General features: G+C 39.2%; 1 protein-coding gene across 5 annotated transcripts in view; it reads left to right on the forward strand.

Moving 5' to 3' along the window:
- Window positions 1–13,172, forward strand: part of SPOP (speckle type BTB/POZ protein) — an 82,645-nt gene that overhangs the window by 42,453 nt on the left and 27,020 nt on the right. For 4 of the 5 annotated variants that reach the window (XM_039476026.2, XM_003931254.4, XM_039476027.2 and 1 more), the window contains exon 2: window positions 2,747–2,797. The exons of the other annotated variant lie outside the window; for it this stretch is intronic. The gene's annotated coding sequence lies outside the window, so the exon portion shown is untranslated. The remainder of the gene's footprint in view (window positions 1–2,746; window positions 2,798–13,172) is intronic. 5 annotated transcript variants of the gene reach the window in all.

The following is a 13,172-nucleotide window of genomic DNA, read 5'->3' on the forward strand; positions in this document are numbered from 1 at the left end:
ATTCTGTTATATGAATATACCACAATTTATGTATTCATTCTACTGTTCGTGGACACTTTGATTGTTTCTAGTTTTTGGCTGTTAATGAACAATGCTGTTTTGAATATGTACAGAAGTGTCTCTAGGCCATATACTTATCGCAGAATTGCAGAATCTTCAGTCCTATTAGATAATAAACTATTTTCCAAAATGGTGGTACCAGTTTGTTCTCCTGCCAACCTGTTCTAGCCCTTACCTCTATTGTCAGATGCTTTAAATTTTGAGAAACCAAAACCTTAAACTTAAAAAAAAATTGGAGAGTAATGAATTAAAGATATTGGTTTCTGCTTTAAGAATCACAGCTGTTCATTTTCATTTGTTAGAGTTGGTTGATACCTTCTGCCATAGTTACTTAACGGCATCCTATCTTTCTGTCCTCAGAGGATCAGGAACCTTGTCTGTTTCTTTTACCACTGTGTCTCAAAGAATGCCCTGCAATTGGTACTCAGTAAATATTTGTTGCATGAATTCAGCCTGACTCCTGCTGCTATTAACTGAACTACGTGGGATTTTTAAGGGCTTTTTTTTTTTTTTTTTTTTTTTTTTTTTTTGAGATGGAGTCTCGCTCTGTTGCCCAGGCTAGAGTACAGGGGCACAGTCTCTGCTCACTGCAGCCTCTGCCTCCCAGGTTCAAGCAATTCTCCAGTCTCAGCCTCCCAAGTAACTGGGATTACAGGTGCCCGTCACCATGCTTGGCTAATTCTGAATTTTTAGTAGAGATGGGGTTTTACCATGCTGGCCAGGCTGACCTCAAACTCCTGACCTCAAGTGAGTTTATTTTAAGGTATCTATTAAGACTGCCCTGCTTTAGCATCACTCATTTAGCATAGTTTTTGGTGATGGCTCATTCATTTACTGATAGTAACTGGACTCTGTTTACCAAAACGTATTATAGTCTAAGAGAAGTTTATTTGTACCAGTGTACTAAAGTTGGTGTTTACATTTTCAGGAAGAGATTCTGTTTTTAAGGAATCACTTACCCATGATTTATGTAATACTTTATTTTCCCACAAAAGGAAATTCTCTGCCTATGTTAGACTTCTAGAAGCATTACTACTTCTCGTATCCCTATTTCTGTTTTGGGTTACTTTGTAGGATATGGTAGATTATCAGGGGTTGGTGTTGCTTAGCTATTTCTCCAGTCTTCAACAGGAACCTCTTTCTCTCCCTTGTATAATCAGTATTAATCCAGTCTTTAGTGTCCACTATTCTGCATCTCATTGTCACAGTTATTTATTAAAACCATAGAGCCCAGCCATGGTGGGGTGTGCCTTTAGAGCCCCCACTACTCCTGAGATAGGAGGCTGAGGTAGTGCACTATGATCAGGTCTGTGAATAGCCAGTGTACTCTAGCCCAAACAGCATAGTGAGACTCTGTCTCTAAACAAAGAAACAGAAAATCATAGGATACATGCCTTTGTTTAAATGTGTCTTGCTTTGGTGCAGTTTACCCATAGAGCACTTCTTTAAAAAGATGTTTTACATACAAACTTGGCCAGGCATGGTGGCTAACACCTGTAATCCCAGCACTTTGGGAGGCTGAGGCGGGTGGATCACAAGATCAGGAGTTCAAGACCAGCCTAACCATGATGGTGAAACCCCATCTACTACAAATACAAAAATTATAGTAATTCTTTTAAGCATTTTGTAAAACAGAAACTTGGCAACAATGATCGCTCTTGTACGGGACAAGTCACTTCCTTCATTTTTGCTGCACTCATAGGCCAGTTTATTAGAAGAACCAGCTTGGGGCTGGGCACAGTGGCTCATGCCTGTAATCCCAGCACTTTGGGAGGTAGAGGCTGGCGAATCACCTGAGATCAGGAGTTCAAGTCCAGCCTGGCCAACATGGCGAAACCCCATCTCTACTAAAAATACAATAGCTAGGCATGGTGGCGGGCACCTGTAATCCCAGTTACTTGGGAGGCTGAGGCAGGAGAATTGCTTGAACCTGAGAGGCAAAGGTTGCAGTAAGCTGAGATCACTCCATTGCACTTCAGCCTGGGTGACAGAGTCAGACTTCATCTCAAAAAGAACTAGCTTGGATTTTTCTGACTTCCATTTCTAAGGATAATCTTTTTTTTTTTTTTGAGAGATGACTAAGAAATAGAGCATTCTGATCCAGTGATGTGATAAAGAATTTTTTTTTTTTTTTTTTTTTTTAAGAGTCTCACTCTGTCACCCAGACTGGAGTGTGGTGGCACGATTTCGGCTCACTGCAACCTTCACCCCACCCCTCCCCGCTGGGTTCGAGCAATTTTCATGCCTCAGCCCCCCAAGTAACTGGGACTACAGGCATGCACCACCACGCCTGGCTAATTTTTGTATTTTTAGTAGAGATGGGGTTTCACCATGTTGGGCAGGATGATCTTGATCTCTTGACCTTGTGATCTGCCCACCTTGACCTCCCAAAGTGCTGGGATTACAGGCGTGAGTCACCACGCCTGGCCTGGCTAGTTTTTTGTATTTTTAGTTGAGGCAGGGTTTTGCCATGATGCCAGGCTGGTCTCAAATTTCTGGTCTCAAGTGATCCGCTTGCCTTGGCCTAAGAATGGTAATTTTGGCTAGTAAATTTTTACCATTTCTTTGCAAATGCATAACCTGCTTTTGTGAAATTTTTCTCTTTTAGGAATAGACAAAGTAAGTAAAGACTTGTATGAGATTCAGAATTTAGTTGAATCTGATTCATCTTCTCTATTTCCAACAGAGATTTCCTGTTAGACAAGACAAATTAGAGTTTTTCTACTGACTTAACTTGGTGAGTTTTTACATAGTTTTATTTTAAATATAGTTTAATCATGTGGGAAAAAGCAGAATGAAATGCATAAAAATATTTACCATGACTTTTAAAAATATACCTCGAGTATAATCTACTGTTTCATTTTAGTGCAAATGATAGGTAAAGTTAAAAAGTTAAAGTCATATAAGGTAAGCATGTAAGATTTTCTTTTTAAAATAAGAATAATTACAGTGTTAAATAAACACTTTTCGTAAGTGGCCTTATTCTAAATATTCTTACCTGGAGTAAGCCAGACTATTTATTTATTCTGATCTTCTCTGGTGATTTCTAGTTATAGGATAAGACTTTACACTAATGGTAGAGGGGAGAAATGATGTTTGAATTTAAATTTTTAATCAATGGTTGATAATATATGAAATGGAAAACTTAGGATCAGATTATTTTTCTTCCTAGAGAAGTTTTTCAGGAAGGCTGGGCATGGTGACTCATGCCTTTAATACCAGCACTTTGGGAGACTGAGGCAGGAAGATTGCTTGAGCTCAGGAGTTCAAGACCGTTCTGGCCAACACGGTGAAAACCCATCTCTACAAAAATTATAAAAATTAGCCAGGTGTGGTGGCACATGCCTGTAGTCCCAACTACTCCAGAGACTGAGGTGGAGGATAATATGATACCAGGAGGTGTAGGCTGCAGTGAGCCATAATTGTGCCACTGCATTCCAGCCTGGGCAACAGAGCAAGACCTCGTCTTTTAAAAAAGAAAAAAAAAAAAAAAAAAAAAAAAAAGGCCAGGCGCATTGGCTCATGCGTGTGATCTTGGCACTTTGGGAGGCTGAGGTGGGTGGATCATTTTTTAGTAGAAACCCCGTCACTATTAAAAATACAAAAATTAGCCAGACATGGTGGCACATGCTGTAATCCCAGCTACTGGGGAGGCTGAGGTGGGAGAACCACTTGAACTTGGGAGGCAGAAAGTTGCAGTGAGCTAAGATCGCGCCACTGCACTCCAGCCTGGGCGACAGAGCGAGGCTTCATCTCAAAAAAAAAAAAAAAAAAAAAAGAAAAGAAAAAGAAAAGGGATACCTTAAAGAAATGTGTAGGCTTCATTTTACTCTATAAAAGCAGTTTGATTTTGAACAAATTGCCTTTGTGTATTGTACCTGGGAGCTCATTTCTCTCTGGGTAACTAAGAAAAAAACTACCATTTTGTGTAGCATCTTAAAACTTTTACTTTGTAGTGTGAGACTTTTGCCTCCAAAGCTTGTGTATGTTTTGTCAGAGTCTTGTTGGGTTAAATAGGTGTTACTGCATTTTAATCTTTTAAATTCTGACACAGATAATCAGGAGCCAGGAAATTTTGTTAAGACAGACGTTCTGTCTAACTTTCCCTATTTTGTCTGCCTATGTGGTTTTGCTTTTTCCTTGAGTCATGAATTTTGGAATGAACATTTAAAACTGAGAACTTCCTGCCCATCCTTTGTTCCATTTCGTTCAACATTAACATAGAATTTTGCTTATTTTTAATAATGTTGGAAGAAGAGGGAATTTGTTTTCTGCAGATTGTTTCCAGGTAAGGCATGTGGTCTATGTAAATAGTAGTCTGGTTTTTTTAGTTAAGACCGTAAAGAAGATTAAAAACATACATATACCTCGCTTTCTCTTTCATAGTTGGAAGGAGGTCTAGGTGTCTTTCAGGAAGAAAAGTGTCTCATGGGAATACTGAATTCTGTGCTGCTGGATAATAATAGTTAATGCTGAACATAATTAGTTGTCCTTGTAGGAGACCAAATCCTCTGGAGCAGGTGGGCCTTTTCAGTCTCCAAGTTAATGAACTTATTCCAAATTGTATGCCCGAAGACTAATTAGACTTTCTCCTTTGATATTCATTCCTTGGGTCCCTTACATAGCCAAATCATGTTAGCAAGAAATATTTTTAAATGGCGTGGCTGAAGTAGATGGCCAAAGAGAACTGCCTGTTGAATTTGGCTTCTGCAAAGGCCAGGGGACTCTCTGGGGTTACATAAGCTCTATTTGTTTCATGAGGTGACTCTTGTGTTTTTGAAATCCTTGTAGATTGGACTTGCTTAAATAGTGTTAGGGCCAGCTCTTTCATCTGTCTACTATTTAGATTTTATAAGGTTCTTCATAGTCTTAATTGAGGGGAGTGGGAGATAGGCTATAACTGCTAAAATCTCAAAACAGCTGTGAGAATATTAACCTATATAATAAATGGAATTGTCTTACCATAGGGCTTTTCCTTGCTTCCTCCTTTTCCAATTCTTTTTCAACTCTTCTTTAGAATAAGTAAATCTTCTCAACCTAGAGGAGGAATCTTTGATAACATGTGGGAGGTGTTAAAATCTTCATCTTTCCCAGGTTCACTCTTTGTGGTTCCAGAGATTTGTGAATCTTCATCTTTCCCAAGTTCACTCTTTGTGGCCCTAGAGATTTGTGCCCAAGCCATTCCGTGGAATCAACACATGATTCTAATTTGTGAGAATGGAGAAGTTGTTGATTGATTGCTTCTGTGTTTCTGACTTCATTTCTAAAGATGTTCTCTTTTGGAACTGAGACCCACTTTGAAGTGAAATAGCTCCTTTATAATCAGGTTTGTTTCCTGATTCAGATTCCTGTCCTTCCATTTCATGTATTTCCCAGTGTGGAACCCTAGCTGCTTTTTTTTAGCAGCTGGGGGAGTTTTTCTTCCTAGCAGTGGTTCCATAATTAACAGCAGCAGCACGTCACCTGATGGTATTAACCCAGACCTTGTGAAATCTGTGCTTGTTGCGGCCATTCTTTTTTGAGACGGAGTCTTGCTCTTTTCATCAGGCTGGAGTGCAATGGTGCAATCTGGGCTCACTGCAACCTCTGTCTCCCAGATTCAAGTGAATCCCCTGCCTCAGTCTCCTGAGTAGCTGGGACTAGAGGCGTGCGCCACCACACCTGGCTAATTTTTTTTTTTTTCCGTATTTTAGTAGAGACGGGGTTTCACCATGGCCAGGACGGTCTCAATCTCCTGACCTCATAATCCGCCCGCCTCGGCCTCCCAAAGTGCTGGGATTACAAGCGTGAGCCACCGCACCTAGCCTGTTGCGGCCATTCTTCATTCTTCTGGATCCTCCAGGAGACAAGAATTTTTTCCTCTGATGCTGTTATGTGGATGTGTTTAGCTCAGGAATCCTTTGTAACTAAATTAAAAGCAAAACAAAAATTCAAGAAGTCTTTTTAAGATCCAAGGAATTGCAGTCCTGAAAGGTGGTTGAGTGACATCTTCCCCTTTCTAGGACAAAGTTCTACATTTGCAGCAGAGATGCATTGCATTCTCCCTGGACATATTTTTGGGGTAGATAATTATGCTAATATGTTTATATCAATAACTTACATAGTGGACAGTTTCTAAGGTGAGGGAATAGTCCCCCTGCCCTAACTTAACTTGGCAATACATTTTCTCCTTTTTTGATTTTTTTTTGCTAACTGGAAAAGTTCCATCCAAAGTGAGAATTATTCCATATTTGAACCTTTGAGCTGGCTGCTAAGGTCTCCTTGGGGATAAGGACAGTTTGTAGTTATTTATAAACTGTAAGAAGAGCAGTAAGCCTGTAAACTACCAGCACACACTGAGGCTTGGGAGTCAGAGCATTCTGTTGTTATCCTGTTGGGTTTAGTGACTTGAGAGTCATGTACCTTCTAGTTCATCTTCAGCTTGACTTTATCTGTCTAGATGAGCCTTACTAGCTAGGCATTTCTGTAAAATTATCTTATACACTTAGATTGAGGAGAAGAAGGAGAAATAGGCTTTTATGTACAAGTGCATGTCTAATCCTCAAAATCATTTTAGAATCTATACTTACCTAAGAAATATCTGTAAACTGGGAAAATCTTGCAGGTACTAACTTGAACATACTATGCTTGTCTTTAGGTTTTCCTTGTATACAACAGTTACAAAGCAATTCAGCTCTTAATTAGAGAAATATTTGGCTGTGCCAGAAATGTGTTGTACATCTTAGCCTGGTATAGAAAAAATTTAGTTTACACACCTACACATGTTTTTACATATCTAGATATTTACACTGGTCTGTATTTAATAAATGTTAATTATCTTTTCTCCATACATCCAGAATCAAACCCAGTGTCAGATATAAAAATAATAGATCAAATCTAAGTAGATGCTAAGGATTTTCCTCAATCAATATATTGGAATTTTATTATAATATATAGAATTTAACTTGAGGCCAAGTGTGGTGGCTCACGCCTGTAATTTCAGCACTTTAGGAGGCCAAGGTGGGTGGGTCAAGTGAGGTCAGGAGTTCAAGACCAGTCTGGGCAACATGGTGAAACCCCGTCTCTACTAAAAATACAAGAATTACCCGGGCATGGTGGTGCCCACCTGTATTCCCAGCTACTTGGGAGGCTGAGGCAGGAGAATCGCTTGAATCCAGGAGGCAAGGGTTGCAGTCAGCCAAGACTGCACCATTGCATTCTAGCCTGGGCAACAAGAGCGAAATTCTGTCTCAAAAAAAAAAAAAAAAAAAGAGAATTTAACTTGAAGTAACTTAGAGTTTAACCTGGTTCCTGACAGCTGCTGTAATGGTACTGTCTATAACCAGGATCGACTTATTCTGGGAAATGGACTTCTCTCACTGTTGTCTTGTAGATTCGGGAACTCACCCCATAGCCTTGCAGATTTCCCTTTTCTTTTGTTTTCTTGGCTTTGAAAAAAAAATTTTTTTTTTTTTTTTTTTGAGACGGAGTTTCACTCTTGTTACCCAGGCTGGAGTGCAATGGTGCGATCTCGGCTCACTGCAACCTCTGCCTCCTGGGTTCAGGCAATTCTCCTGCCTCAGCCTCCTGAGTAGCTGGGATTACAGGCATGCGCCACCACGCCCAGCTAATTCTTGTATCTTTAGTAGAGACGGGGTTTCACCATGCTGACCAGGATGGTCTTGATCTCTTGACCTCGTGATCCACCCGCCTCGGCCTCCCAAAGTGCTGGGATTACAGGCTTGAGCCACCGTGCTTGGCCCTGAAAAAATTTTTTAATCAGGGAAGGGTGTAAATAGTTTTGTAATGGACTGACTAAGATGTTAAAGTTGGAGTGACTTAATAGTTTTCCTTTTAAAATGTTTTATTACTATTATTATTATTTTTTTGAGACAGAGTTTCACTCTTGTTGCCCAGGCTGAAGTGCAGTGGCTCAATCTTGGCTCACAACTTCCACCTCCTGGGTTCAAGCAATTCTCCTGTCTCAGTCTCCTGAGTAGCATGGATTACAGGCATCTGCCACCACGCCTAGCTAATTTTTTTTTTTTTTTTTTTTTTTTTTTTTACTAGAGACGGGGTTTCTCCATGTTGGCCAGGCTGGTCTCGACCTCCTGACCTCAGGTGATCTGCCCACCTCGGCCTCCCAAAGTGCTGGGATTACAGGTGTGAGCCACTGTGACTGGCTGTGTTTTATTGTTTTAACAGTATATCTGGATTCCTATAGCTACATTCATTCAACAGCTCCTAAACTTTAACTTGTTAACTAGAACTCATTAAGGGAAAATGATCCCAAAAGAGAAGTCGTCTAGTTTTTCCTTTTTTTTTTGAGATGGAGTTTTGCTGTTGTTACCCAGGCTGGAGTGCAATGGCGCGATCTCGGCTCATCCCAACCTCCGCCTTCTGGGTTCAAGTGATTCTCCGGCCTCCGCCTCCCAAGTAGCTGTTACTACAGGCATGCACCACCGTGCCCAGATAATTTTTGTATTTTTAGTAGAGACAGGGTTTCACCATGTTGACCAGGATAGTCTCCATCTCTCGACCTCGTGATCCACCTGCCTCAGCCTCCCAAAGTGCTGGTATTACAGGCATGAGCCACCACACCCAGCCAGGAGTCTAGTTTTTCAACCAAAATTTCCCTGAACAAATATTTACCGAGTGCCTGTTATGATGCCATTCTAGGCACAGGGGAATGCTGTTCTTGTTGAGTTTAACTTCTAGTAGGGAACATAATAGACAACTAAGAAAATAAAAACAAGATAATTTCAGGTAGTGGTAATAAGGAAGAAAATAAAATAGGGTAATGTGATGAGAGGAACAGGCTAGAAGTTGGAGTGGCTTCAGATTGGGTGGTCAGGAAAGACCTCTGTGAAGATGACTTCATTTGATAGGAGACCTAACTGACAAGGAGGACCCAGCGGTAAAAAAAACCTGAGGGAAGAAAGAGCTTACTAGGCTGAGGAAAGAGCCCAATGTGTTTGTGGATTAGAGTTAAAGGCCTGAGTGACTAAAAACATCAGGCTTGAGAAGAGTATTAGAGAAGGTCAGGGAGGTATGCTGAGGCCATGGTGATTGTGACGAAAGGTTGATTTTATTCAGATAGCAATGGAAGCCAGTGAATAATTTCTTTCTTGTATCTCATGTGAGTCTGATGTATAAGCCTCCTCACAACTTGGAAAAATTAGTTGTAAAGGCTGCTAATTTCCTTTTTAAATGTTTTAATTTGCTATTTGAATAGGTAATATATTTACATGGTTCAAAATTCAGAAAGAGTAATACAGTGGGACTTCTTCCCACTCAGGTGTACCCAGTTTCCTTCCAGTCTTTTCGGAGATATTCTATATGTTTAAATAATATATATTTTATATTAAAAAATAGAACTTTCTTTTTTTTTCAACAGATGCATATTATTGCATTATCTGTATCATAGTTTATTTAATCCACTGTTGATGAACTTTTAGGTTATTTCCATTTTTGTGTGTTTATAAATAGTGCCACAGTGAAAAACCTTTTATATTTGTCATTTAAAATATATCGGAAGGGATACATTTCTAGAAGTGAAATTGCTGGATCAAAGGGGATATGCATTTTTTTCTTTGATAGACATTGCCCTTCACAGAGATTGTAACAATTTATATTCCAACCAGAAATGTTTTCTTTACCCTGGGTAAGTGTTATCAAACATTTTGATCTTTGCCAATTCAGTGGGTGAATCAATGTGTGATTTAATTTGCATTTTTATCTTGAATGAGAGTTGAGCATCTTTTCATATGTTGAAGAACCATTGGTATTTCCATTTCTGTTCACTGTTGGTTGTTCTTTGCCCATTTTTCTGTAAGCTGTTGACTTTTTTTTCTTCTTGATCTCTAGATTCATTTAATATTGGTAAATTCCCCCATAGATGAAGTGTTTGAGAATTTAAAAAATGAAAACACGCTGGGCATAGTGGCTCATGCTTATAATTCCAAGGCAGGAGAATTTTCTGAGGCCAAGAGTTTTAAGACCAGTTTAGGCAACAAAGCAAGACCCTGTATCTACAATTTTTTTTTTTTTTAATTTTAAAAGAAAACAGACAGTCATCTTTAATTTATAAAGTTTTACAAAGCATGAACCAGATAAAAGACGTAAGGGAACCTCAGTCTTTCCTTTGCTGATTGAGGTGAGTCTGAAGCCCTGAGTTAGTTTATTTATTTATTTATTTATTTATTTATTTATTTAGAGACAGGGTTTCACTCTGTTTCCCAGGCTGGACTGCAGTGGCACAATCTTGACTCACTGCAACCTCTGCCTCCCAAGTATAAGCAATTCTCCTGCCTCAGCTTCCTAGGTAGCTGGGATTACAGTTACTCACCACCATGCCTGGCTAATTTTTGTATTTTTAGTAGAGACAGGGTTTCACCATATTGGTCAGGCTGGTCTTGAACTCCTAACCTTGTGATCCACCCGCCGCATCCTCCCAAAGTGCTGGGATTACAGGTGTGAGCCACCACACCCAGCCACCCTGAGTTTCATTTTAAGCAGTGTCTCTAAATATTTTTTAAGTACATTTAGTATTTTGTTAAACTAGATTGAACTGCAGAAAGTTTACTCATGACAGATATTCAAAAGTCATTTAAACCTTGCAACAGTAGAAGTCAGTATGTCCTGTAATAACTACCCTTGGGGTAATGAGAAAGAAATGATTACCTCCTGGGCTGTATGTGATTGAGCACACTGTAACAGAAGAAACAAAAAGCTCCTTTTAGGTCACATTAGTTTCTCAAAAATGAGTATACCAAAGTCATACAGGTTTTTTTTTTTTCAATTGTCATTCATCTTTTTGGCATCTTCTGTTTTGGAAAATGCAAACAGCTCAGGTTTAAAATAGTTGTGACACTGGGGCTTTTCTTTATTTGGAAACTGTACAAAGCTTTAAACTAGAAGAAAACAGAGAGAGTTAGGCTTTTAAAAAGTCCCTATCATTCTCTGGCAAGAAGCTATGTTCCTAGCCATCTAGTTTGTACATGCTGTGTCTTATGTTCAACCATATGAAATTGCTGATATTCAACTATTTTTGTTAGATAAGGTAACAGTTTTCATGGTTCAGTCTAATGCCTTCACAATCTTATATCATCTTAAAACTGATGGATATAAGTAAGGCTGGTTCATAGATACCATGTATCAGATTCATGCCTCTGTCTTAACTGATTAATTTTATGTTTTTAAATTCTGTGGATAAGTAGATTAGACTGACGATGGAGAAATGCCCATGGGAAATAGGTGAAAGATTTGAAAAGTGACTGCACAAGTTGTCTATGTAACACTTTTCAGAGGGTGTTCCAGCCTAGCTCTGTAAATACTGCAAAGTAAACTATTGAGACATTTCCTTTATTGTACAGGGAATTTGTCTTCTGTCTTGAAAGAATTCTGATTATGTAAGAGTTTAGTTCAGATTAGTTACTGATTTGTGTTTTCAAATGAAGAAAATTTTAAAAAATCTTTCTCCTCTTGTGTAATAAATATATACTTGATACTGGATGAAAAAACTCACTTTTATCAGGGCCAGGATTAGAGGTACCAGGCTGGGAGTTTTTGGCTTTGTAATATAGTTTTTTTGAAATTAGTTATTCTCATTATATTATAAATCTTACATACTCAACATTGTTCAAAGGGCTGTTTTAGAGGTATGTGAAAAAAACAGAAAACTTAATGAACTTGAATGTAGCTGGATGAGTGTTTCAGTCATCAGAGTTTTTTTTTTTTTTTTTTTGAGACAGAGTCTCGTTCTGTCGCCCAGGCTGGAGTGCAGTGGTGGGATCTCGGCTCACCGCAAGCTCTGCCTTCCAGGTTCAAGTGATTCTCCTGCCTCAGCCCCCTGAGTAGCTGAAATTATAGGCGCACACAACCACACGTGGCTAATTTTTGCATTTTCAGTAGAGGAGGGGTTTCACTATGGTGGTCTCGAACTCATGACTTCGTGATATGCCTGCCTTGGCCTCCCAAAGTGCTGGGATTACAAGCGTGAGCCACCACGCCTGACCTTCAACAGAGTATTTTCTTGATTCCATTGAGTTCCAGGCAGGATGTGCTAGGTGGCAAGGGATAGTTAGAATAAGTTACAGGTTCTATTTAAGGACCTTAAAGTCTACAGGAGTCAGCAGAAGTGTTCCTGAGTAAAAAAGAAGGCAGAAAAGAAATGCACTATAGGTTCAGTTGTGAAAGCATTATCTGTGCATCACGACAGCATTACAGGTTGAGTATCCCCTTATCTGAAATGCTTGGGATCAGAGTGTTTTGGATTTCAGATTTTTCCAGATTTTTGGAATAGTTTCGTTATGTACTTACCAGTTCAGCATCCCTAATCTGAAATCCGAAGTGTTCCAATGAGTATGTCATGTCAGTGCTCAGAAACTTTTGGATTTTGAAACTTTTCGGATCAGGGATACTCAACCTGTAATGCATTTTTGTTTGTCCTTCTGTCTGTCCTCCAAAGTTTAATGTTCTAGTTAGAAATTGTATTGTTGACTTAAGTCACATCAAAACTAGTTAATGACTTCATCGTCTTACCATACCCACTAGGAGGCAATCTGTTAGAGACTACTATTAGTTATTAGTTGATAATACCTTCATTGGAAATTAAGCAGTATTACAGTTGACAGAGATATTTTAAAGTGTATTTTTTGATGTAACTCAAAGAAGTCTATCCTTACAGGTCAGAATTGAATAGAGTAAACAGGAAAATAAATGGTGGCATATAATAGATATGTTCAGCCTCAGAGTTTCAGTGTACTAGAAAGTTTGGTAAGCTTTGGAAAATAAATTTCTTAATAGGGAATGCAGACAGACTTGTCTTAACTTGTTTGAAGGCAGGAGCAATATATTTTGGCTTTAGTTGTCGACTGTGGAGGTTCTCAAATGCTAACCCTCAGGTAGATTTCCTGTTTTCTAAAATATTTTTCTGCTGGTCGTCTGCAGCAATTGGCATGAAGTGCTAGAGAGTTCATGTAGCACCAGGCTACTTTGCTGATGGACCCTTTGCCCATGGTTCCTGCTATGAGTGAAATTAATTAGACTTGTGCTGTCCTAGTCAATTTTCTTCCCAGCAGGTTGTGTGGTTAGAGCTCCTCAGAGTCTGAGACTGATTCTCCAGTTCTACT

The sequence above is a fragment of the Saimiri boliviensis genome, chromosome 17 (genome assembly GCF_048565385.1).
Source record: "Saimiri boliviensis isolate mSaiBol1 chromosome 17, mSaiBol1.pri, whole genome shotgun sequence".
NCBI classification, from domain to species: Eukaryota; Metazoa; Chordata; class Mammalia; order Primates; family Cebidae; genus Saimiri; species Saimiri boliviensis.